Genomic DNA, 27,259 nt, shown 5'->3' with positions numbered 1-27,259 from the left:
ATTGATCCTGATTTCCACTAGCTGAGGATCTGGCCCATAACACTCGCTGGATTGCACTCGGTCATGGTCTCTGCTCAGTGACCTCACTCCCACAAACACCAGGTGCACACAGAAGCTGGGCACGGCACACAGCTGCTGCAGTGGGGCACGCTGGCTGTTGTGCACAGGCCCATGGAATGTAAACATTTTAGCGACATGGCTGAGCCACGTCCAAGGCAAATGAAGAGCCACATCTGGCCTCTGCTCCCCTTTGGCAAGCCTCTGCAGGAGCATTTCAAAACAGGAGTTTGTATTAAAATATTGATTTGTATTCATTCATGGACAGACATTGAAAGAAAATTAAGTCACACTTAGGAAGGAGCAGACATGTGACATTCCACCCCACTAACCCTAATGCTGAATTTCCTGGCATTTGGGAGCCTTTTGACATAGTTTTAATTTGTTGTGCTTTGAATTGGGATTTTCAAAGCTGCTTATGAGCTTTGGGTGCCAGAGTCCCATTCATTTTAGGCAGGAGTGAGAGTCTCAGCCTTTGGCTAAAACGCCCACCTAAGCAACCAGCTGGCAACTGGTTTGTATAAAATTCTATAAACCTACCCAGAATTTATAAGGATTCGTTATTGACGATATCAGGCATCAGAGGGGAGCAATATTTTTTTTAATACAATTCAAGGAAAACCACTTTTTAAAAAAAAACAACACAATTTTTATTTCTACAGGGGAGGGGGAAAACCCTCATTTGCTTTAAAAGAAACAATGAAAAAAAAAATCACAAAACACAAACACCACAAACCAGAAAGTCAAATTTCAGTGCATGGGGTCTGAAGCCTCCGGCCAGGCTCCAGGCCTCCTCCAACTCCCCATTCCTCTCTTTGCAACCAAGCTTCGTCAATTTGCTCTTCTCTGCAGCAGTCCTGATAAAGGAACTTTGATGCTCATTTGCATCAAGCCACAGGCATCCTCTCTATTGTGAGAATCAAAACACACACACACACAGGATAAGATTGTAAAACACAAACCACCAATTTATCAAAACATCGGGCACCTCCGAGTTCAAAAGTAAACGAGCAGTCAGTGCACATCAGTTTTCAAGAGGCGATCACATGCACTTCAAGAAGCCCCACTTTAAAGTCTGTGTGGAGAGCAAGGCGACCAGGTGGGTGGGGAAGGGAAGGATGTTATGAAGAACATTTAGTGATTCACCCTCTCAAGCACCCAAGTGCCTACCTCTGATTGCAATACACATTTAGACACAAGCAGCTTGATGCAACATTTGTCACTGTGCAGTGATCTGCATCGACTACCCCAGAAATGAATGAGCCAATTGGTGACTGCAGCATTTATTAGGAAATGTGCTGCCCAAGTATGTTTTGCTATAGAAAGTACTTTGTTATAGGAGGGTCACACAGGAACAAAAAGGGTTTAAAAAGGAGAAATAGATTTTGATGCCTTGCCTAACTCGATAGAGGATCCCTGTCTCCTTGGGGTATTAAAGGAGTTTCATCTAATAACTGCAATCCATTTTATAGCCCCCTCCTCCCCGCCAACTAATTTTACAGCTGATTTGTATGCAAATGTTTGCTTTATTTCTTTTTCCGAAGTACAGTGAAACCAATTTTCTACTAGCCTTTTCCAGTGAGCCCCAGCTTAAACTAGCTACTTCCAGACTATGACATTCCAGTGCCTAGACTGACTTGGAGACCAAATTCAAGTTCCCTCTGCCCTATGTTAGAAGGGCTTTGCCCAGGAGATTGCGTTGTACATACACAGACCCAGTGCAGCCACTCCGACAGCCTTGTGCTCTCCTTAAGAGTAAGGAAAACACCCAGTGGTCATGAATAGTTTTGGACTGACTCAATATGCTCCCCTAGTTTGATCTAGCTCACATCCCAGCTTAAACCATCTGTATTGCTCATGCAACCAAAATTCCATTTGAGTTGAAGTCAATAAGCTTTTTGGGGGGACAAATTCCTAAGATCAGCCCCAGGTATGTTTATGAGCTCAAGCGCTATCCGTCAGCATCATACCTACATTATAGCAAACACAGCATTAGATCTACTCTCCCTCCACATGCAGGCACTGGACAGGTTTCTCTGCAAACATGCAGGGGTGAAGGACAGGAGCTGGTTCTGGGCCTCTCGTAAATCTGGGCAAGGAAAATGGCTTTGCTCGGCAGAATACACCCAAAATAAAACCCAAATCCTATTTTTCTGAGCAGTTTCCAAATTTAAAATCATGTCTGCAGAATATAGGAGTGTCCATATGATAAATTAACGTTTTTTCCCCATGTTATATGATGTACTCAGACTTCCAGCAGCTGAGAATCTGGCTCAATTGTGTTTTTGAAAGAGGAAAACACCTAAGGTGGTCTCTTTGTACATTCATCACACTGTGATATTTTTAGACACATACCTCTTCTGAATCTCAGCAGTGTCTGGGCAGTGGGAAAGTAATCATTATGCTGGTGAGCCCACGGCTTGCACTGTATGATGCAACAGAACGCAATGTGGCTGTCTCTCATCTGGACAAGCTGAAAAAGAAAAGGCCTGGAGTGAAAAATCTGGTTTTGAATCATGTGTTCACTTTTAAAGGGGCTGGATGCTGTAACTCTGTGCAGTGGAACCTAGACGTTCGATCAGTCTTCAATAGTGCTGAGAGGTCTCACCTGAGACCAGATACAAACCCATAAGGAGAGATCAGCCCTCCCCTGAGGAGCTCACAGTCTAGATCGACAAGTCAGACACAGGATGCGAAGGGAAGCAGAGAGAGAGGAAGAGACTTTCCCAAGTCCACCCAGCAGAGCAGAGTCAGGAATAGAACTCAGGGCTCGAGTCCCGGTCAGGTGACTCCAATGTCACGGTGACTAATACGACTCTACTTCTACACTTGGATTGCTACACTCTGCAAAGGAGGGCGAGCACCATTATTCCCATTTTAAGATGAGGCAACCTGCTGTGCCGCGTTCCTCCCAATGAACCAGCACAGTAAAAAAGGAAATTGGAGTGAGACTGGCGCCCTAAGAACACTTGTGATAGGTGGCATGGCAGAGAGATCTGTACTTTAGGCAGGCTGAGCACAAGGGCCCATGTACTGCTTGCCATTCCAGACGTCAGTTCTCCAGCAAACACCCTGGATTCGGCTTCTTCCCAGGGACCACGCAGCAGCTCCATTACATTTTAAAAATGAAGTTTTTAAATTCATTAAATATGCAGACAACCCAATCCGTCTGACAGCTCCAGCTTCATTTACTGCAGGTCATCTGAGAACCAAGGTGACCTCTGAGGCAAAGCCATCAAGGAGAGTTCAAGGGCCACGCTAGCGAAGGCTGGAGAGAAAAGTGCATAATAAAAGCCCACTAAGCCCTCAGGAGTGTGGACTGCCAGCTTCTTTTGAGAAAGGCTTTTCCCAATAATTTTCCTCAGGGCCTTCTGTAGATTTCCTGGTTCCAGTAGCCTTCAAGGGTGTCAAGGTTCCTTCCCCACTCTGAACTCTAAGGTACAGAGGTGGGGACCTGCATGAAAGACCCCCTAAGCTTATTCTTACCAGCTTAGGTTAAAAACTTCCTCAAGGTACAAACTTTGCCTTGTCCTTGAACCCTATGCTGCCACCACCAAGCGTATTAAACAAAGAACAGGGAAAGAGCCCACTTGGAGAGGTCTTCCCCCCCCGAAATATCCCCCCAAGCCCTACACCCCCTTTCCTGGGGAAGGCTTGATAAAAATCCTCTCCAATTTGCATAGGTGAACACAGACCCAAACACTTGGATCTTAAGAACAGTGAAAAAGCAATCAGGTTCTTAAAAGAAGACTTTTAATTAAAGAAAAAGTAAAAGAATCACCTCTGTAAAATCAAGATGGTAAATACCTTACAGGGTAATCAGATTCAAAACATAGAGAACCCCTCTAGGCAAAACCTTAAGTTACAAAAAGACACAAAAACAGGGATGTAGATTCCATTCAGCACAGCTATTTTACCAGCCATTAAACAAAAGAAATCTAATGCATTTCTAGCTAGATTACTTACTAACTTTTTACAGGAGTTCTGAGCTGCATTCCTGATCTGTTCCCGGCAAAAGCATCACACAGACAGACAGACCCTTTGTTCCCCCCCCCACCCACTCCAGCTTTGAAAGTATCTTGTCTCCTCATTGGTCATTTTAGTCAGGTGCCAGTGAGGTTATCTTAGCTTCTTAACCCTTTACAGGTGCAAGGGTTTTGCCTCTGGCCAGGAGGGATTTTATAGTTCTGTATACAGGAAAGGTGGGGTTACCCTTCCCTTTATATTTATGACAGAGGGGGACTCCAGAATGGTCCTTCTGCAAGGTTTCATTGGTTATTTTCAGTGGAAGAGAAATGTTTGGCCATTGCAGCTACAAGGAGAATTGACCAGATTGTTGTAGCTGATTGGCTTCAGTACAAACCCCTCACGACAGGAACATACCAACCCCGCGGAGCATCAGCCGTTGAGAGCAGACCCTCAAAACAAGGCCCAGAACCCCAAGGGTAGACGTGCCCCAACACTAATGAGACTAAAGTAGTCAATCCACGACAAGGGTTTAAGGCTTGTCACAATGGCCAGAGAATCCTGAGAGACTGCCAAGGATGTGTCATCCCCACGATTGCGAGGAGACACTGCACGTGGTCAGCCTCAAGTACCTCCGCGGTGATCCGGGCAGCTAACTCACTCAGGTGCTTTTGGAATTCCCACTAGGCACCTATCTGCATCTTTTAGGGGCCTAAAGAACTTTGTAAATTTGACCCTAGGACCTAACCCTATTTTCAAAAGTGAAAATGGGCCTTAGCAGCCTTTGAAAATTTTACACCTAAGTCCAACCCACTACACCACTGAGTTAGTTGCCTAAATACCTTAGAAGATCTGGGCTCCCATCTCTCCTGTGGGTTTTGGTTGAGCTCAGAGCTGGTCTGTCAGCACTATGGGCTGCTCTATTAGGGGAGAGTCCAAATTAAGCAAAGGGAAGGGAGTGGGAGGCATCAGAGATGGCCTCACTCCAAAGTCTGGAGTCCTGAGGGACAGAGAGACAAGAACTGCCCAGCACTGGGCTGAAGAAGCCTCCTGCTAGAGACAGATTCTCTCCACCCTCTCTTTGGGTTTATTTTCAGTGTGGTTCACTTTGGAATGCTCCCATCCTGGCTAACTCTGTGACCTATTGTGAGCGAGAACTGGGGAGAACAGGAGAGCCGAGGTGGGACCAAGAGCCCTTCTGCCTTGGTGCAATCCGACTGACGCTTCGGCCTGCTCATCACCTGATTGGAACAACTGGCCCCACAGTTCTAGACTGGCGTATCCAGAAGCGTCCAATCGGAATGTCGCGCCACTCTAGAGGCGGAAGCAAGTATCCCAAATCCTGTCCCTGCCTTATCTAGGTCCACTACAGAGAGCCCTTTTGTGTTCAAAATGCTTCATGTCCTTTAAGGGCGGTTTGAAAATTATTTATAAACACTGCTTGTAACAAGCCCAGCCACCCAATTTAATATTCCCCTTAATGAAGGCTCCATTCCTTTCTTCTTCTCTTTCCCCCTAAGGAGCAAATAATATGTTTGTTCATGGAAAAATACATTGTAAGGGATCATTGCCATGGAATCATATGCACATCTGTTCTTAACAGGTTTCAGCTGAAACTACTGAAAATATACATAGGTCTACTTATGTGGAACAACTTAAATATGATAAGATTACAATTTGGAGGATAACAATGTGTTTAGCTATGGAAAAAGTAAGCCCCTTTCTAAATGCTCTTTCCACACACAATCATAACTTTTTACCACATATGTCGTCAAGGGGACAACATTTGTTGAGGATTAAGAAAGAACCCAGCATTGCAAGATTAGTGGCAAACAAACTCAAGATGTTCGAACATCTTCCCCCCAGCATTTAACTCCTGCATTACTATGTAATTACAAGCGATAGCCAGACCTACCTCTCCCCAGCCATTAAGAATGAGCAAAGAAAAGGTTCCAAGAAGCCCAGTTTGGTGTTGCCACCACAATGTGGTTGGGATCAGCTGTGTGTGTGCGTTCGTGTTCCAAGATTTTCCTCTTCCAGAGTGCATTGATTTCCCCCCAATTATGCACAAACGTTCGCTTTGGCATTCACACACAGAACTTGGCACTGGACAATAAGGCAGCACAATAGGAAGCAGCAGTATTAAAAATGTGCCATCAGAGAGCATCAGCTAAAATTGGCATTGACAAGCCCCCTTAGGAAATCTGACATTGTCAGTCGGTTTTTCATTTCCCACTACACCCTTCTGGGGATATTCACCTTTGTATTAAATCAAAAATGTCCCTAATTTAACAAGCTGCACAGTAGAAAACAATAGCAAATGACAGTTTCATTATAGCTGGATTTGTGGATCAAAGCAAATATGGTGTAGCTTGTACTTTCATTCGGGGATATTTTTAATTCCCCTTTTTTTACATTAACTTGCTAAGGTGATTGTATGTTTTCAAGCCAACTATGCAAGCAAATTTTAAGTCACTCCCCAGTACTCTCATTAATACATGAAATGCCATGTCCTAAATTTCTTTGTAGGAAAACTTTTGAGAGATAAAATGCCGGAGAGCCCACTCACACAGGCACTGTTTGGAAAAGGCAGTAAGTAACTCGGTGTCTTGGGAACTCTGGCCTCCAAGCTCCTGAGCGGTCATTTGCCAGAGTTCTACCATGTTAGGGAAACACAGTCTTTCAGGCGTGCAGTCCTTAGTGCTGAAAGGAAGCTCTGCTGGGTCACCTTTCCCATCGCCCAGCACCCGTGCCACAATCGATTTCCTTATCCTGATGCCATCCCTGATAGATGGTGCCCGTCAACTTCACAGCCTCCTCCATCAACTCACTCATCTAATGACTAGGAGGATTTCCCCCATATCTCTAATCCTAAAGGTTTGATGCTGAAATTTTAGGTCCTTTTTTCCTTCTGATTCTGCTTTTGTTGACTAATAAGACTACCTGGTCCCTGTTCTCTCGGTAACAGCCCCTTCTGTACTGATTGGCAGTTACGGTGTCTCCTTGCTGTGTTCCTTTTTCTGCACTCAACATGTTGAGCTCTGAGGGCCCAGTTCTCATTTTCATTGCTCACTGCAGGCCTGGAGAGTGGGGACAGGGCTGCTAGCCACTGGATAAGCTAGAGCAGCCTTTTGTTCCACTGCCAATGGCCCTAATACCCAGAGCACAGCAGGGCTATCTCCATGCCACCTTCCCCCTTGGCCACACCCCAAAAATGCATCCAATGCTAAGTCATTGTAGCCGTCATGGTCCCAGAGTATTAGAGAGAAAAGGTGGGTGAGGTCATACCTTTTATTGGACTGACTTCTGTTGGCGAGACATTGGTGCAAGAAAAGATATGACTTCACCCACCTGTTCTCTCCCTTGCTTAGGGCTGTCATGGGGCAAGGGTGTGTCATAAAGCCAACACTCTCAAATCTGCATCATCCAGGAAACTCCCCACACTGAGGTCTTCCCTGGGGGAGAAGACTGACTGATTGCACCAGCCTGTCAGAAAGCCACAGGCTGATGGAGCATCTAGCACACAATCTTTCTGCACAACTTTTGCTTTGCAACTTCTTCCATGGTTTGGTGAACTTCTCCATCTCTGGACTCTACTGCAGACCTGCAAATGGGTCTCCAGGCCAGGTCTAAGTAGTGCCAACCAGAGTAGTAATAACTGTTAATGATTATCCGTAACTTGCATTAAAGCATTTACTTTATATTGTGCCTAGCTGCAAAAATAGACCCAGTGCTTCCCAATAAAACAAATACAAAGAAAGACCTTTTAAAATGACTTCTAATTTGGAATGCCTCCATTTTTGGCTGTCCATCATGAGTGGATTTGGAGACACCAGGGGAACGGACAGTAGCAGGTGACATTTAACTTGGATAAACAGAAGGTGAAATATATTGGCTGAAATACTAGAGTCTAAGATTTCCTATTCCAGATGGATCCTGCAAATTGAGAGCTTTTTGGGAAAAAGACTTGAGTCCTTGTGGACAGATTTCAGTAGTTACTAACACAAACACAATGCTCAAGTGCATTAGGGGAAAAAAGGTAAAATATAATACATAAACTAGGATAGTGACATATTGTACATTGAAGATGGCTTCTCACTTATCTGGGTCCAGATTTGATTATCTGAGGTTAAGAAAGCTGTTGCTGACACTGAAATAGCCTAGTGAAGGGCAACAAGGATCATCAGAAGTGTGTTGGGAATTACGTATATGAGGAGAGATGAAAAAAGCTAGGATTATTTAACATAAAAAGGAGAACTGGAGAAAGACACGATGAAGGGACTCCAAACAATAAAGGGTAGAATGACAATTGATCAGTTCATTCCCTTTTTGTCCTGTCCCTAAATATGAAAAACATGCAACTTGATGAAATTAAAGAGCAGTAAAAATCAGGCCAGTATAAAGGAAACACTTTACCCAGAGTAGAATAACCCTGTGGAATTCATTGCTGCTGGCGATGACTGGACACACGCTGCAGACAGGATTAGAGAAGGACCACATTACTTCATGCCCACTAATGACAGGTCTAGCTGTGCAAGCTCTGACAACAAGGAGGATAACAAAATCTCCTTCTCAATCAAAAAGGAACATCTCACCCTCTTCCACTTCCCCCATCACGTCCACAATTACAGCATTATTAGTATTTACCATTAAAAGGGCGGTAGCTTCAAACCAGATCCAGCCCCATTGTGTAGGGTGCTGTACAAACATGTGATAAACAGCCCCTGCCCCGAAGAGCTTGCAATAGTGTCTGAAGAGATTAGGTTTCTTTTCCCATGGTCCTCTCGGGGGGCACACAGCATTTGGGAGTCCAGAAGGACAAAGGCCTGATCTGATACAGTAAATCTTTTCTTCTGGTTATTGACTTGATGGTCGTGCCTTAGCTAACTTGGTTCACTCTGTGGCAGCATCAGCCCCACCCAGCACTCTGTAGAACAACAAGCGGTGATGTTCTGCTCTCCGTCAGGGTCAATCTGAAACTCCCCAGCAAGCCCAGGGAAAGTCCCCAGGATTACAGCTCCCTGCCCCCAGCGGTCCTCTAAGTTCCTTTCAAAGCAATGAGAGGACTCTGATCCACTCCATGTCAATCTCCCTCCCTTCGTGACAGTTTCTTGGGCTGGTTCTGGGCTGCATTTCCCTCCGGACTTCTGCTGATTCCATTAATAGCCTCGACTTGGCCGTCTCCTTGGTAGATTTATGGGACGCTGCAATCAGTGAAATGGGCACCAAGAATGGATATTTCCCTCCTCTAGAGCTCAGACTTTACACATTCGACTCCTTCCCTTTTTTTAAACAGGCCAAATATTTACACAAAGGTTTGAGGTCATTAAGAAGGGCAGTTTTCAAATGCTTCATGCCCATTTGCAGTCTGAGCACGTTCTCATGGCCAGTGCCTCATTCCTTAACCCTTACAACACTGGCATTTTCCACACTGCCACTCCCACGGCTGTACAGGACATAGCCAGTGCGGCGTACTGTTTACATTGCCTGTCATCCACCCTCCACTGGGGTTAATAAGAGACGCTATGACCAGCACCATGGCAGGATATATTGAACGTACAGTAAGCAAAACAAGCAAAAAACCAAAACAAACAGAGCTACATAAACAGACCACAGATGAGAGCAGAGTGGAATTTGGCATAATTCACTACAGTAAAGGGAGAAAATAGATCGAGTTTCACAAAGTATCATGCTGATTTTGGTTTGGCCTTGATTTAATAATTGGCTCTGGGGAAGCTGGCACTGAATTCTAGCAACGGACCTTTGTTTCCAACTCCCAATGGTTGGTTAATCTCCCTCCCAGCAGGGGGAGACAGACCGGAAGTTGAATAAATATAGGTCAAGAAATCTTTTTGAACAAGGGTTTGATCTGGCTGCCTGGATGAATCCACACTCTGTAGTTGTGGAGACAGAGCCTAGGTCAGCAGTGTGCATAGAGGGGCGTCAAGCCAGCTGGAATCCGGGGAAATGGGGAGAGGATCCCCATGGACACAGCCTGCCCCATTCCTGGAGGGCTGGGGAGCACCTACCAGACAGCCGTCCCTTTCCACAGGGGGTGGGCTGCCTACCCCGTGGCCAGCGCAGGAAGAGGCATGGCCCCGAACAGAGAAAAGCCAGGGTTACAGCTGCATCTGAGGCCCAGGAAATGGAAGCTGAGGAAATTGCTTCTCAGCCAGCCGAAGAGGTACTCGGACAAGACCCCCAGCTTGAGATAATTCAGCTGCCCTGAAACAAGGCAGTGGCCTGTACAGTTCTCTTCCCAAGTGGGACTGGCTGGCAAACGGAGAATCCTTGAACTGGGGTCGAGTCTCTCCTCCATCAAAGGGTACTGGCAAGCAGCGTGCCTCCCCCGGCTTGCTCACACATTCGTTGTTGGCTCTGCTTGTCGGCTCTTCTGCACAGGGACGGCGCGACTCGCACAAAGCCCTGCGCGGATGAGCAAGTAAAGGGACTGCTCCTGTGATCCACCCGTGGGCAGGCTGCTCCAGGGCAGGGAGGCTCCTTGCACACAGCCTGCTGGTCCACACAGGCGGATAACACTCAGGGCCTCTGTTTGTACAGAGCCTGGCGCCATGCAGCCCTGGTCCCACTCGGGGCCCCCAGCTGCTACTGGAGCACGCCAGGAGCAACAACAGTGGGTCAGTGGCTGCACCAGGTTGAAGATTTGAGGGTCCCTGGCGTTTCAGAGCCTGCGTCGCTGGTAGATCTCTCTGTTGGGATGAATCGCAGCAAACGGGCATCTCCCAAAGCCTGGATGACCAAGGCTATGGGCTAGACCTGGGCTCACAGTCAGGTGTCTGTCTTCATTCCCTGGCCTCCTATTCATGGACTCCAGGCAGAGCTGCACCTGTGCAGAGCACAGCCAAATGCACACCCAGGGAACAAAAGCAAGTGCTCGGCTGCAGGTTCTAATCCAGAGAAACTGCTGCCCCGAGGGGCTGTCTGAACACAAGGTCTGAACGGCCCAGCTTGTTCGGATTTGGCAGCCCCTTTCAGGAAGTGCCGTTCTTCGCCACTGCAGCAAGGGAACGTGTTTAGCTGCTCCAAAGCAAACTCCCTTAGCTGTGCTCATTAGTAGTTTCTCCATGTGCAAGGGCGCAGCAAAGTCTCCCCCGAGCACCTGGCTAGCACAGGAGAGCAAGGGGACTATAAGGGTGCTCCACTACCGTGCTGGGGCTGATCAGCAGGGCCAGGGCTAACGGGGCTTCTAGCCACCTTCCGCCCACTTGGCACTCCTATACAGAGTCCCAAAGTGGCCCTTTTCTCTGACCACACACAGCAGAAAAGTTCCCCTTCCTCCTGCGTTTTCACACACCAGGCCCAAGAGTCCATTTCCAGGCCCCGACTGATCCCGGCCGTGAGAACCCAGACTGCTGCTGACACACCCCACGACCTTGTAAAATGTTGTGAAACAAGTCAAGTTAGGATACAGCAGACTTACTGATGCTAACCAGAACTCCCTGGGCAATGTGCCAGAAGACACCTAGCTTAGTACTCTATTAAAAGTTTTCTGCCTACCCTGTAACTGGCTCTACCTTGCAGTCACTGAAATAGTATAACGCAACGTTTTTCCTCTGGATATAAATGGGATCCCTATTATTTTCAGTCATCGGAACACATGGTTCATCTCAAGAGGATAGCCCGTGGCTAAGGGGAGGAGCACTCTAAGTTTATTCAGCTTACGCAGATCTAGCCACTTCAGAGTTCCAACTCTCAGAGAATACAAACAGTTTGATCTTACTCAGCAGAAAGTATCCTGGTCATGCGAAGTAGGCTGTTTAGACACTGCCCAAAGCTACAGCTGGATGTGAAGCTGTTACGACATTTTTCATGACTCAGATTTGTCCTTTTAATGTTTAAAAGAGAATGGAGTACTTAAACAATTAAAATTTAAAAATACCCATCAACTTTGTGTTTTCTTTTCATGTTGCAACAAAATGTGTGATGTCTCCAGCTTGACTTGCAGGTTCCAAGATAACGTGCACATTTTAGTGTGTTTTAAAATTATTGTAGTTAGGTGCTGATGACCAGGAATTAGGATGTAACTTACCAACAATGCTAGGCCTTGTAAAAGTGGGAAGAGATTAGTGCTGGTCAAAATTTGTCCATTAAAACATGTTCCAGTGGAACATGGATTTTGGCAAAATGAATACTGCTGCAGGAAATGTCAGTTTTCAATTTATAGTTTTTCCCTCAAAAAAGTCAACAACAGAAAATTTTGCAGTTCACAGCCACTGAAAACTGAAGATTTTTGGCCAAACTCCCCAAACATTTTTGACGGAAATTTTGCCCTTCTCAGTTTCTGAAAAACATTTTTGGTTTGCGGATTTTTCAGTATTTTGACAGGAAAAGCCCACAATTTGGAAAAAACAAAACAAAACAAAACAAAGTGTCAAAACAATTTTTTGGGGGAAAACCACTTCCTGTCAGCTCTAGAAATTCTATCCAATAGTCCAGTAAGGACTGCCCTAATAATGATAAAAGTTATGGTCACTCTCCCTCACTCTGCAGCATCTGAATTTCCGAGCAGCCGGTGGATTTCAGTGAGACTCCTCCCACCATAAGGTACAATTCACCAGGAGTAACAGTGGTAGACTCTAGCCCAATGAATTCCAGTCTGAATGACTTTGGGATACCACACCCAGCTCTATGGGCTGCAGGAAACATCCACTCAACATTAGAGTTCAAGGCATCACAGAGTGGCTTTAATGCTGCATTTTATTCTGAATCTAAGGTATATATGGAAAAGGTTGGGGACGGTCATAACTAAACAAATTCAAATAGATTCATAGATTCCCAGGCCAGAAGGGACCATTGTGATCACCTAGTCTGACCTCCTGTACAGCACAGGCCAGAGACCTGCCCCAAAGCAATCCCGAGAGCAGGTATTTTAGAGAAATATCTAAATCTTGATTTTAAGATGGTCAGTGATGGAGAATCCACCGCGGCCCTTGGTAAATTGTTCCAATGGTGAATTATTCTCACCTGTTTCCTGTCTGAATTTGTCCAGCTTCAGCTTCCAGCCATTGGATCGTGTTAGATCTTTCTCTACTGCACTGAAGAGCCCATTATTAAATATATGTTCCCCACATAGATACTTCTAGACTATAATCACCCCTTAACCTTCTCAAACTAAATAGATTGAGCTTTTTGAGTCTGTCATTATAATAAAGCATGTTTCCTAATTCTTTAATTGTTCTCATGGCTCTTCTCTGACCCCTCTCCAATTTATCAACACCCTTCTTGAATTGTGCCCACCAGAACAGGACACAGGATCCCAGCAGCAGTCACACCAGTGCCAAATACAGAGGTAAAATAACTTCTTTACTCCTATTCAAGATTCCCATTTATGCATCCCAGGATTGCATTAGCCTGTTTGGCCACAGCATCACATTGGGAGCTCACGTTCAGCTGATTATCTACCATGACCCCCAAATTTTTTTTCAGAGTCACTGCTTCCCAGGATAAAGCCCCTCCATCCTGTAAGCATGGCTACATTCTTTGTTCCCAGATATGTACATTTACATTTAGCTATATTAAAACACATATTGTTTGCTTTCACTCACTTTCCCAAGTAATCCTGATTCACAGTGATGTGTGACCGGTCCTCCTCTTCATTATTTACCACTCCCCAATTTTTGTATCCTCTGGAAACTTTATCAGAGATGATTTTAGGTTTCCTTCCAGGGCATTGATAAAAACGTTAAGTAGCATAGGACCAAGAACCAATGCTTGCAGGACTCCACTGGAAACATGCCCACTCAATAACAACACAATTACATTTTGAGACCTGGGACCAACATGGTTACAACAACACTGCATATTATGTTTTGAGGCCTATCAGTTAATCAGTTTCTAGTCCTTTAAAGTGGGCCATATTAATTTTATATTGCTCTAGTCTTTTTAATCAAAATGTCATGTTGTATCAAGTCAAATGCCTTACAAAAGTCTAAGTATATTATGCCAATACTGTTATCTTTATCAACCAAACTTGTAATCTCATCACAAAAAAATCAAGTTAATTTGACAAGATCTGTTTTTCATAAATCCATGATGCTCTGCATTAATTACATTATTCTCCTTTAGTTCTTTATTAATCAAGTCCTGTATTAGCTGCTCCATTATCTTGCCTGGGATTGATGTCAGGCTGAAAGGCCTATAATTACCCGAGTCATCCCATTTACCCTTGTAAAACATTGACACAGCATTGGCTTTTCCCCAGTATTTTGGAACTTCCCCATTGCACCATGACTTATTGAAAAGCAACATTAACGGTCCAGCAAGCTCCTTGGCCAGCTCTTTAAAAACTCTTTGGATGCCAGTATCCAGACCTGCTGATTTGAAAATAGCTGACTTCGGTCCCTGACCTTTAACATTCTCTGGAGGTACTAACAGAATGGAAGGAGTGTTATCACCATATGATGAGACTGCATCATCTGTTTTCCCCCAAATACAGAGCAGAAATCTTACATGATAGAACAGAAGTTACAGAAGTATTAAGAGTAGATGATCATTGCTATTCTAAAGGCATCCATGCAGTGTTCAGTAGGCTAAAGGAGACTTTCCAAAGGAGGAAAAGGCCCAGACCCTATATTTAGGTACCTCACCCCCACTGATCCCCTAAATACCTCTGAGGATCTGGGCCAAAGTTCACAGAGCTCCTACTAGCTCTGCTCGGGGGCGGGGGGGGGGGGGGCTCCCTCTTGGCTTGTCTAACAGGCCTGCTGCCAGCTGCATAGGAAGCATTCGAAGTTGAACAGGGAAGGAGCCATGACGATATAATTTGCCCGTCCATGCAGGGAATAAGTGTTAGCCCATCTGCCTAGGACTGCCATTTATGGTCCACAAGGGTCCCATATTGGATCTCAGCAGCACTCACACAGTCCAGTTCCAGTTTTTGGATAGGGTCCCAACTAATTGAATACATACGGTGCCTGGCCACTTGTTGGCAGATAACACATTTCCTCTAGAAACCCACCTAGGCTATACCCAAAGCCCTTCAGTTCTGCAGCCAGGGGACTGGTCTCCAAACACACCCCAGACAGCAGAATTGTGCTCCTGAAGCCAAGGAAAAAAACTCTCTCTCACTCTGTCCCAGAGGACTGTGAAGAAAAACTTGGAAACCTGAACCCAGTGCAACCGACAGCCTAACACAGTCTGTAAGATGCAGAGCGCCCCATGTAACTTAACAGACAATTTAACGGTCACTTTTAAACATTGCTACTGTTAACTTCTGCACCACTGAGGATTTCAACAGAAGCTTCTAGCTAATGTCTATCCCCACCAAGCCAAACCCTGTCTCCTAGCAGTACCAGAAACCCCAACTTCCCCCTGCCCAGTTGCCAGAAACCACCAGCTTTGCCCTGACAGCGTCTGTGTGAATGCCAAAACCTGCAGCACCTTGAAATCCACTATTTCTGAAAAGCATTTGCTTTGCTCTTTGCACATACTGGTCCTAAGCACGGTGCATGCTTGTGTGTCTATGAAAGTGCCAATCATAAATATCTCGGGCTACAACACACTTACTGTAAGTTCAGTAAGAACTGCAATATTTAAGCCAACCCAAAAGAGTGAAATCGCACAGCGTAGTGGGAGCCTGACAACTCACAAAAACACCACTGCATGTTTAGACTCTAAGTTACTAGGAAAGACATCAAGACAAAGACAGGTCAGGCAAAGGAGAGGATGAGGGGAGTTTAAATTGGCTCAAAAAGGCTATCCAAAAAGATGAGGGAAGCAAAGAGCCAGCTCTTGTCTGCCGCTGGTCTCCTGCCACGCCAAACTCCAACCCCATAATATCAAAGCTCTGTGATTAAAAAACGTACCAGATGCAGTGTTCTCCCCCCTCAAAAAGCCTCTCTTCACTCCTTTTTTGCAACAGGAACACCTTCTCATTCTCACAGGCCATTCTACAGGAAGCTTAACATTCTCAGGATTGGTTTCAGAGTAGCAGCCGTGTTAGTCTGTATCCGCAAAAAGAACAGGAGGACTTGTGGCACCTTAGAGACTAACAAATTTATTTGAGCATAAGCTTTCGTGAGCTACAGCTCACTTCATCGGATGCATTTGAAGCTTATGCTCAAATAAATTGGTTAGTCTCCAAGGTGCCACAAGTCCTCCTATTCTCAGGATTGGTACCTTTTAAAAATTATTTACCTGTTCACGTAACGCCTGGCAACTCAGCAGTCTTTAGCTCAAACATACGGAATCACTGAATGGGAAAATGAAATTATTCACACAGATGATTCATCTGTGACTTTCTGAACAGAACCAAATCCCTCGAACTATTGGCCCTGATTCTGGGGAATACTGTGGCAGGCTTCAAATTTTGGTTCTACACTAGGTCCACCAGTTCACCCAAAATGTGGCGAGGTCGTGACCCAGGGAAGATTGGGACAAGGGAACAATCAGGTACAGAGAAGGAAGCTAAATGAAAAGGAGACCCTCTGTTCCACGCACTGATTGACAAAGCCCGCAAGGTAACACATTATGACTGCAAAGCTCTCAGCTCACTTTACATCTAATCTCGTTCTAAGGAGGGCTTTGCTGATCACAAGTCCTCAAAGGCCTCGCTGGGCACTAGTGGCTAGCAGGCTAAAGTCCTGGCCACACTGAAGTGCAAGGGCATTTTGCCATGGACATCAACGTAGCTGTCTGTTTCCTGTTTGATTTCTAATTTCACAGACTCACATACCAACAACAAAGATCTCAAGACAAAGAAGTTCTGTCCTTTGGAAATGCTGCTGTTTGGCTATTTGAGTCTGTCTGTGGTGTCTGAAACCACAGCTGGAACAGAAAGGTAGAACAATGTCTGTGATCCTACAGCCTCAGAGAAGATGGACAGTAGATAGGGCTGGGATCTCGCAGGAGCCTAAGGGAGTTAAGCCCCCAAGTCCAACTGAATTTCACTTCACTCCCTCAGGCTCCGGTGAAACACGTCTGGTCTCTGAAAGACCTCAACCCATCTTTTAACCACTTTCCGGGTCCTTCCCCACCCCCACCAGTCCATTGGCACCCCTGGCAGCAGGCTAAGCAGAGAGGGAAAGGCTGAGAGGAGTCCCTGTCACCCCTCGAGGTGACCCATCTCCACCAGGGCACCGAGATGTGTGAGAATTTTCCCCGGCACTGCCCATGCTGCTCCCGTCTAGAGGGGACATTAGCGCAGGGGGGCATCACTTTGCTGCCTGGAAAACCAAAAACTCCTGCCGAGACGCATGGTCTCCAGGATCCAGCAGGTGCCAGGGCTGGGGAGGGAAAGTACGGCCTTCTCCCCCACCCTCCCCTCCATGCTCCCTGCAGCAGCCCCCAGCCCCCGTCTCTCCAATCCAGGGAGTTGTTTATGCCTCCAGGGTTATGCTGCCCATCTCTGGCCCCTGTGATGAAGGGGTCTCTCCCAGAGGCGCTGGCTCAGAGGCTGCAGTGTGTTTCTGCAGAGCTTGGCCCACGCAGGGCTCGGGTCAGGGTTACCAAAGATCACACCCATGTCACTGCCTGCGATCCAGACTGCAGGTTCGTTTGAAGCCGGGAGGGATGATCATGCCCATTTTACAGGTGGAAGATTGTATCCTGGGTAATGTCACAATCTGGACCGATGGACAGCCATGTCCCTTCACTCCTCCAGCCTGGGGTGCCTTTTCCACTGCTTCCCTGTGAGAGCAGCCACTCCTGGCCCACCTGCACCCAGCCTCCAGCACATAAATCACTCCCAGTTATACTGCAGGGGTGCAACAGTCAGCCACCCCTGAATTACACTTCAGGGAAACACCAGCAAATTCCCAGTCTCAGACTTTCCCCCAGACACGTGTGCCTTGTACTGCCCAGCACATTCCTGGACAACACAAGCTCATATAAAGTCCATCATTTTATTAACAGAAAATGATAAGTACAAATTCTGTGTTCCCAAATGGAGCTTCCCAAATACTTCAATCCAAACACACGGGTCTAGATAAAACAAGTTTATTAACAACAGAACGATAGATTTAAAGTGATTACAAGTAATGAGGCATAAAAGTCAGAACTGGTTACAAGAAAATGAAAGTAAGTCACAAGTAATGCCTAGAGTGAATTCAAAGCAAAGTTCTCTCTCACCAGCTCTCTTACTGGCCAAATCTTTCAGTCAGGATCCCTGATCCAAAGCTGGTCCCTTGGTTCTTCAAGTGCTGTCAATGCCGTGAGTACATAGGAAGGAAGAATAATCTGGGGCATCTGCTGCTCCCCTTTCTTATAGCTCTTTCGCTTCTTTGAGAATCATCTGCAGCTGAGGTTCAGGAGACAGAAAGTCCGAGTGAATGGGAACCCCCCACTATTTCTTTGTCAAGATGTAGATTTTCACCCACATCATCTTTCCTGTCCAAAAGTGGCCAGGTGATGGTCCCTTTGATTTTGCTGACACTTGGCTGAGGCATTGGCTTTTGTCTCTGGGGAACTTGTTTGTGGCTGCTCCCCGCAGACTTGGAAGGTGCCTAGTAATACCAAACAGAGGAATCCTATAACTTTACATGCAATGTTGCCACACATATAAATTGCTGATCATTATTGTCCCTGTAAAATGTGTCTTTTCAAATGATACCTCACAAGGCACACTTGGTACAAAATTTTATCATAATCTTGTGAAAGGGTAAATATGGGGGTACAGATGGTCACAGATCTGAGACACAGAGAGACTAAGGGATTTGCCCAAGGTCACCCAAGAAATGTACGGCACAGCTAAAAACAATTGAGATTTCCTGAGCCCGAGTACAGTGCTTCAACCACAAGACCATCCCACACCCCCAATCAGCATCCCCTAACCCAGCAGCCACCACCACCCTAAACAACAGCCCCAGCACTCCCCCACCCAGCACAAGTTCTCGCCACCACCCTATCCCACAATCCTTTGCAGGATATGGTCTCCAATTCAGTTCCTCTGGTGCCTTTCACCTGCGCTAATCCGAGTGTGGATCAGATTTGCTGACACCAAAGAGAGGAAATAGAAGTGCAGCATAACCAGAGCAAGGCCCGTGGTGGCAGAGTGGAATCCCCGGAGCGCACACATGCTTGGTCATTGCTTCAGGCTCAGTGAACCCAACAGCATCCTTTTCCAGCTGGGAGGCCAGAAAAAAAAAAAAAGAGATCACTTCCCCCAAAATACAACCCTCCACTCGCCCCACCAAATAATGATCTGCCGTATCAGTCACCTCCACATCACTAAAAGGTTTGGAACAACGAGGCCTATTGCATGTGATGTGATGATAAAGTGCATGCAGCCTGTGGCCATTCATTTAGCATTTTATTTTGTGAACTGAATGACATCATGCTGCCCCAAGGACAATTCCGCCAGCAGAACTCCAATTTGTCTCATTGCAAAATGAAGTTTTAAACACTTCTTCTCCTATACCCCGCACCTCCACTCCAGTTAATAAAAATGATTAATCTGAGTGTTTTAATCATTTCTGCTGATCCCAGACAGAACTGAGCAAGGTAGTTTCTGAAAGCCCTGCTAATCCACTTCAGTCGTAACATCGGTGCTGATGCATTGTCGTGCTGTATTATATTCATTCCACGGCTCTTTGGAGGAAAATTAGTGGGCTGGCATGTTAATCTCATTGAACTCGAGGGACTGTAATTTGATTCCTGGAGCTGCCAAATGGGTTAGGAATGACTGATTCAAATGGTGTTCTTTCCAGAGTGTCTCCATTTTAAGAAGTCAGGCCAGAAGACGGTGAATCTCGGGCAAATACGGGGAATGTTTTTTGGCATTTTGACCCAATTTGGATTCTAGCCCACGTCGCTGTGGAGAAACGCCAGGGTTTTAAATCCATGAAGTCCTCCTTCTATGAGTATTAGGATTTCCTGCCAAGGCATAAAACAACATGTAGTCAGGAAAAGATGATCTTTTCAAAAGTTAAATTGGAGGCAGAGAAACTTGAGTTTGAGACTGAAAGGCAATCTACGCTCTGCTGAGAGGGTGGGGCTCACAGCTTGTTTTGATCTACACTTCAGGTGACTTTTAAACATAATTTGTGTTTTCATGGGGGGAAAAAAGTTTAAAATAAATGCAGAATAGAAGCCCATGAACCAGAAACCACACACTGGTCCTTACAACACGGCAGGTCTTCTTTACCTTTGATAGCAGACTGAACACTTATTGCAGCAAAACGAAACACACATGCTATTTTGTTAAGTCTCCCAAACTCCAAGTCACCCAATCATGCCTTTTATGCATTTATTCGTCTTGTAGTTAGCACCTGCAGTGCCCTAGGTACTATCTACCATGAACAGGAAAAGACAGGCCCTGACAGAAAGACCCACAATCTAAAAAAAGACAAGTAGCCGGTGAAGGGGAAGGGGAAAGGCAAAGTGCAGTCATCATGGTTGGTACCCACGGCAAGGATAGCAGTCTTTTGAATCTCTACCTTCGACTCTCTTCTAGAATGTTTGGTTTTCCAGTGATCCACTTGAGAGAGTCGGGACTATAATGGGGAGGTTTCTGGACAGTCTGGATGGAAACCCAGTGCCTGGATGTCTGGGAGCCCACTCCGTGGGTGCTTGGTCTCTCGGAACTCAGGCCAGGGTGTTCCAAGCTGCGCATCCAAAACGAGGGGACCCTTGAAAATGTTGGCCGTAATGTCTTAATGTTTGCATGAGCACCAAGACGGATTATAAACTCTGCTGCTGTCCTGTTCTAGGGTTCCTGCTGACTTGTAGGCTGCACGTCTGTTGCACCCTGCCTGCCATAGCATGGCGGTGCTTTATCTGGGTAGAGAACTCTGGAGTACAGGGTGGAGAGTAAATTCCCAATCTCTTTGAAGCTCCAGAATTCCAGTATGCGAAGAGAGAGAGAGAATGCAGCAGAAAAAGGAAAACTACCTTCTTTTGTAGAGCCAGAGCTGGCATAACCCCAGGGAAGGCCAATCAGGTGCCAATGTGCACACTGCCAGCCCTGAGCCTCTTGAGCACAGCTGGTGCCCCCATGATATCTAAGTCTTGCGATCTTAGCTGAGACCTCTTGCTGAGGGCCCAGCAGGTACTCCGAATTCAGTAGAACCTCTCAGCTACAAGGAGCCTGGCTCAGAGGCCTGGTGGGTGTGGAACTGGAGCATGAATTGCTTTGGGTTGCTCAGTTGTGTCTTCAAGAACTTCTCTGGAGGTTTAAACCCAGTGAGGGGAAGAGCAGTGACTCCAGCACCCAAGTCAGCGGTCAAACCTTGCACCGAACCGTGGGAGAGGATCCCACACTCCATGCTGCCTAGTTGGGAGTCCATTCGCATCGCATCCCTCTTGAACTGATGGGGTCAGAGCATACCTGCTATGCCAGGATCCAGGCCCAGGGCAGCTACACAGGAATTCCTCTCCAGGCTCTGAGACACTCGGCCCAGAAAGCAGAGGGGGAGCTTTTGGTTTTATGGGAGCAACGCCCAGCGGCCACCTGTTTTCTGGTGAGAGCAGCCAGGGAAGTACCAATGCCTGCGGATTTGAAGCTGCCCAGCTTCCAAAGGTGAGAAGTGAACCTATTGCATTGGGATTAGATGAGCCCAGAACACTGAGGGGAGGCAGGTTCTCTCTGGACCCAAGCACAGCGAGCGTAGTGCATCCAGGTAGCTCCCCAGCAGCTATCCCTCAAAATATCCTTCCTGGCCTTTCCTCACAGCACTTTCTGCGGCTCTTGTCAGCCGGGTTGTGGGGAGCTTCCCTGAGGCCCTTTTTGACCCGCCCGAGCTGTGATATGAAACTGTCACTATGGTTTACTAAGTAAATGCCACAGTCCCAGATGCTGCAACTTCATCTGACATGCAAAAGGCTTGAGTTTTTATTTTCGGTAAAGTCTGCAGCCTGCTTTGTGGATAAAGATCCCTTGGCTGTGGCTTTACTGTCCATTTGCATAGGACTCTGACCGCTGATGGACAGATTATTGCTGAACTACTCAGACATTCCCCCTTCTCAAAGCCACGCTCAGCTCTGCGACTCCACCGTCCCTGGTTAAATCAGGACTGGAACGGAAGTCGGCAGCATCTTACCTGGGGCCATCTCTTTGTGCTGGGTCTGTACAGCACCCAGCTGATCCAGGACTGGGGTTCCCAGGTGCTATGGCAATACAAATAGTAAACAGTAACAATGGCAGCACGTAGAGCTAACCTGCGTGCTGCTGATCGGCCCAGCTGTCCCACCTCAAGTTGCTGACCCTTAGAAGCACACAAGCTACTGATACTGCAGCGAGCGCGTCACAGGAGAAAGCCCAGAAGAGAGTGAGCGTCTGGAACCGTGCAAGACAGCAGGTGAAAGTGTTACGCACACCACTGAACTCGCTTCTGCAAGGCTTGCTGGTTTTTATTTTCATAACGTTGACTCATTCTTTCCTACAGAAGTCACTTCATCCCATGAAACGCATTCACACGCGCACACAAACCTCGGCAGTTCAAACAGTCACTGTCTTCATGCTGGCCATGCGGGGGGGAGTGGGGGGGCGCAGCGCGGGGAGAGGAGAGACTCTGAAGCAAAGGGGAATGCTTGCAGTGGATACTTGGGATGGCCTTCCAGCTGTGGGGGAGAAATGTCACAAACGGGGCTCTGGCAAAGCCAACGTTCTGGGTGTGCTTGTCCAGTAGTCACCCATAAAATCTTTTCTGCTGCCTTCCCGAACTTAATAATATTCCCTTGGGAGGTAAAAGTACATACAGGAGTAGTAGCTAGGGAATATGGTTATTTAGCCATCCAAAGCAAACAGTGAACACTCCTAATGGCACCCACTGTCTATGCAGAGAGTTCTGCTCTGAACACAGGCAACAGTCTCAAAGGGACGGGAGAGGGGGAGCCTGTGGGTCTGGGAGGGAGCACGCACATAGTTTTGAAAGGCACAGGGACTACCACTGAGAGCGCATGCATGCGCCCCTGGCCTGCAGCCTGGGGATGAGAAGCGGGCTTCACAGCTCCACTCCTCTGGCTCCATGGAACTTTCTACCCTTTGGGTAAAGTTCATCTGTTCAGGAGGCAGCGCAGCCTGCGGGGGCCAGCCCCTGAGAGTGGAATGATCTCCCATGGGAATGACAGACCATCCCAAATCTCACCCCCTTCCGCTCCATGGGCAAGATGACCTTCACTAAGACAGACTCAGCAGAGCCTGGACATTCAAAGACACACACACGCCAAAGCCCTACCCAAGCAAAACACAGCACTACACAGAATTCTCCCCTGGGGAGAGGCTATGAGAGAGAAGAAACCATACATGATAGGTGTTAGTCATGTCGCTTACTACACAACCGGCAGGTGCTCAGATACTACAATGATGAGGGCAGATTAAGATCCTGTAGAGAATAAAAAGAATAGAACAAGTGGATATCTATACACAGGATACTATTATAATGGAAAAACACCCTCATAAAACTCAAACAGCACACATTTTGAGGGGACCATCCCAGGAAGGGGAGAGATCTGAGGCACTATCTGCCAGCCGGCGTAGTTTAGATCAGCCCTTTGGTGGCTCTAACGTACACACGACCAGGAATAGCTGGGCAGAGAGTGTGAGGGGAGCACTAACTGCCCTGCTCGGTAGAGCGGAACTCAGCCACAGCAGACTCTGACCCATGGTCTTCGTTTCTTTTGAGTTAATCTGAGCACTAGTTGTCTGACACGACCCCACGAGGAAAACCAGCCTTGAATCACTCAGCGACTCCAAGAGTGACTTGGTCAAGCTTTTCTAGAACAAAAAAATTCACCTTTAGATGGGGACAAAGCATGGAAAACCTTAGCCAAAAAGATGCAGTAGAGCACATTAGAATAACTTGGAAAGGGGGTTAGCATGGAAGTGGAGCTCAGTCTTAGCTATGAGTGTGCAGTGCTTGGACGTGTTACCGTACAGTCCGTATCACTGTCTGAGCTCAGATTGCAATTGTGCTCATATTTTAAGATGAGCTGCTTCAATGAATGAATGGAAAGAAAATCTTGGGAGTAAATGCAAAAGGTGGGACTACGTGGCACACTAGGGTTGTTTCTTTCCCCTGCTGGCCAGTTGGGTTCAAATCTTGTTTAGGTTCCACGTGATCATGAGTTTACTAGCCTCATTGGAGTCCCTGGTGAGCACGACTTCATGTTGGAAAAATCCCCATTCATCCTGCCTGGAAATCTTTGTGCTGGCGGGTTACAAGACCAACAAAGGTGCCGTACATCACCAGATGTGCACAGCAACTGCCTTTTGCAAATCATGTTTAAGATCTGGCTTCACCATTGATGACGGATCAAAATTTAGTGCTGTTTTAATACCTTGTATTACAGCTCTGTGCACAGTGGATGAGCCTTTTACAACTGTAACATATGCTGGAGATTAGCAAAACTAGTTTGGCATGGCAGAAAGATAAAAATACAGAGCACATACCAAATTCACTCTCTGACCCATATCTGCTTCCAGATAACTCGTATGCAATATGCTTACGGTTCAGTTATTGCATTGTTGTTGGTAATTTACAGTTGCTGTATAGCTAATAAACAAACAAGCTGGTTCCTGTTATGGACATGCCTCTTGCAACAACTATAAATCTGTGATCCTTTAGGTTACTAATATTCACATGAAAAATGCATGTCTCTAATAGCGAGGAACACTTTCCCTAGAGGAAAAAAGCCTCTTCCAGGAAGGTGTAAAATTCACTCCCCCCTGGAATGATTCTTACTGGGTCCTATTTACTTAGGACTCAGAAAAGGCCTGATGGGAAGGATAGTCTAGTGGCTAGAACATTGGAATAGGATGCAGGAAACCTGCATTGAATTCCCAACTCAGCCACAGACTTCCTATACGGCCTTAGGCAAATCACGTCATCTTCCCTTTGCCTCAGTTTCTCTATCTGCAAAAGGAGAATAATACCTCGTGTAAGTGTTGTGAGGATAAACCAGCATGTGTGATTGTGAGGTGCTCAGACATGATGTCTTGAGGGTTAAATAGGATCCTCCTGAGTACTCTAGCTGTCTGAGCACAAAGAAAAGGGAAACTTTTGGAAATATTGTTGAGGAACATGCAGCAAGATTGGGAGGTAGCTTCATATGAGCAACAAAGGAGAGAGAGAAATCAAAGCTGATCCCAGGTGACGGGGCTGAGGGGCTGCGAAGATGGAGGGTTTGTGAACAGTAACAGAACAGGGAAGTGGGGAAGATTCCAGAGGACCTGTTTTGGTCTTGATTTGACCACTGTTCATGCAGGAAGTGAGGTCAGACAGACGGGCTGAAATGGGGACTTGGGCAGAGACAGACTGGTGAGGGAGATCTGCGATAGTAAATGACGACATGTCAGCAGTTGAGATGTACACTTGAGTGAGAGTGATGAAATGCAGCAATAACCAAGCCCACAGTTTCCAATAATACAGATATATCTAAGTGCAACGTTCCATCTGTGAAAGAGACAATACTGTAGATGGTTAACCAAATAACCACATGGCCCTCCTATGCCTGAATTAACTGTAGAATGTTTTGGAGCTACACAAAACTAAACGAATAGCAATAGTTTGCTTTGCTTGCAGCCGACTAGCTTAGGCCAGTCAGACTCTGGTGTATCTGCAACATCCTTTCCATTTTACTCAGTTGCCTTGTATATTTAATGGTGAAATTTGCTTAGGTGGTTACAGAACCAGAAAAATAAAAGTTGTTGAATAGTGAGGTTGGCAAGTCGACATCATTAATCAGACCCACGCCTTGCATACCAAGTAAGTCGTGTCTAGGGTATTAAAGTTTGAAGCTGAAATTGCAGCAGTCGGCAATTTGAGTAAGTATAGCTGGGCTGACTGTCATAGATTTATGGCTGTTTACTCAACAGTGGATGGGAGCTTTTAGGAGGAAAAAGATTTTCCCATTTCAAAAACACTATGTCAACCCAAAGTGATAAAGCCGCTAATTTTTCTCTTGTGAACCATTTTTAATGGTCAGCTATAACTGTAAACTTTTACTGAAGCCAGTTAAAAAAAAATGCAAAATGGGCACAGATCTGTCTGTAGCACAATTATTGACATGTCACTGATCAGCATGCTCTAAGAGCCATAAAAGGAGGGTTAACAAGGTCCTGATTCAACAAAGCACATAAGCACATGCTTAATTTTAAGTGGGTAAGTAATCCCGTCCCTATTCAGCAAAGCACTTTAGCATGTACTTAGTCTTAGTGATTTCAACGGGTCTGCTCCCCAGTGGGGTTCACAATCAGGCCCCGAATGAGAAAAAGCAGTCCTGGACAGTTCCTGACAAACCCAGCTGTGACAGGCTCTGTCACAGAGACACCCTGGGGACTGTCACCTGACGTGCTGAAACTACCTCGGAGCCAGTTTTCCCTACCAGCTTGGGACTCCAGAACCCTGCCTTGTTGAGCCAGACACACTAGCTTGCTGCAACATAGACCCAGGTCTGGTCCACGCCCCCAAAGCTGCAGACCAAACTGAAAACAGCTCAGCAAGTACTCCTGTCTTCAGCACTCAGATGCCCAGCTCCCAATGGGATCCAAACCCCAAATAAATGTTTTATTCTGTATAAAGCTTATGCAGAGTAAAATCATAAATTGTCCGCCCTCTATAACACTGATAGAGAGATATGCACAGCTGTGTTCTCCCCCAGGTATTAATCACTTACTCTGGGTTAATTAACAAACAAAAGTGATTTTATTAAGTATAAAAAGTAGGATCTAAGTGGTTTCAAGTAATAACAGACAGAACAAAGTAAGTTACCAAGCAAAATAAAACAAAAACACGCAAGTCTAAGCCGAATACATTAAGAAACTGATTGCAGGTAATATCTCGCCCTCATAGATGTTCCAATAATCTTCTTTCACAGACTAGACTCCTTCCTAATCTGGGCCCAATCCTTTCCCCAGTACAGTCCTTGTTAGTTCCAGCTCAGGTGGTAACTAGGGGATTTCTCATGACTGGCAGCTCCCTTTGTCCTGCTCCACCCCCTTTTCTAGCTTTGGCACAAGGCAGGAATCTTTTGTCTCTCTGGGTCCCCACCCCGCCTTCTAAATGGAAAAGCACCAGGTTTAAGATGGAGTCCAGTACCAGGTGACATGGTCACATGTCCTGTGAGACATCAAGCCTCCATTCTTCCCAGCCTGAGTCACACAAACACAGGAAGGCTTACAAGTAAACACAGCCATTTACAATCAGTTGTCCTAGTCAGTGGGAGCCATCAAGATTCTAAACCATCATTAATGGCCCACATTTTGCATAATTAAAATAGGACTTTAGAGTTATACTTCACATTTCTAGTTTTAGATACAAGAATGATACACACATAAATA

The 27,259-nt window shown here is 46.2% G+C and overlaps 1 long non-coding RNA gene across 5 annotated transcripts in view; it reads right to left on the bottom strand.

Annotated features, from left to right (window-relative positions):
* Positions 1-27,259, bottom strand: part of LOC311517591 — a 146,907-nt gene that overhangs the window by 53,147 nt on the left and 66,501 nt on the right. For 2 of the 5 annotated variants that reach the window (XR_014710736.1, XR_014710737.1), the window contains one exon: positions 2,413-2,530. This is a non-coding gene — a long non-coding RNA (uncharacterized lncRNA). Of the gene's footprint in view, positions 1-2,412; positions 2,531-4,023; positions 4,090-8,670; positions 9,301-27,259 lie in introns of those variants that run through there. The other 3 variants (XR_014710738.1, XR_014710739.1, XR_014710740.1) reach the window with 3 other exon arrangements.

This window comes from Lepidochelys olivacea (genome assembly GCF_965140295.1).
Source record: "Lepidochelys olivacea isolate rLepOli2 genome assembly, chromosome: 3".
NCBI lineage: Eukaryota > Metazoa > Chordata > Testudines > Cheloniidae > Lepidochelys > Lepidochelys olivacea.
This window is presented reverse-complemented; position numbering and strand designations above follow the sequence as displayed.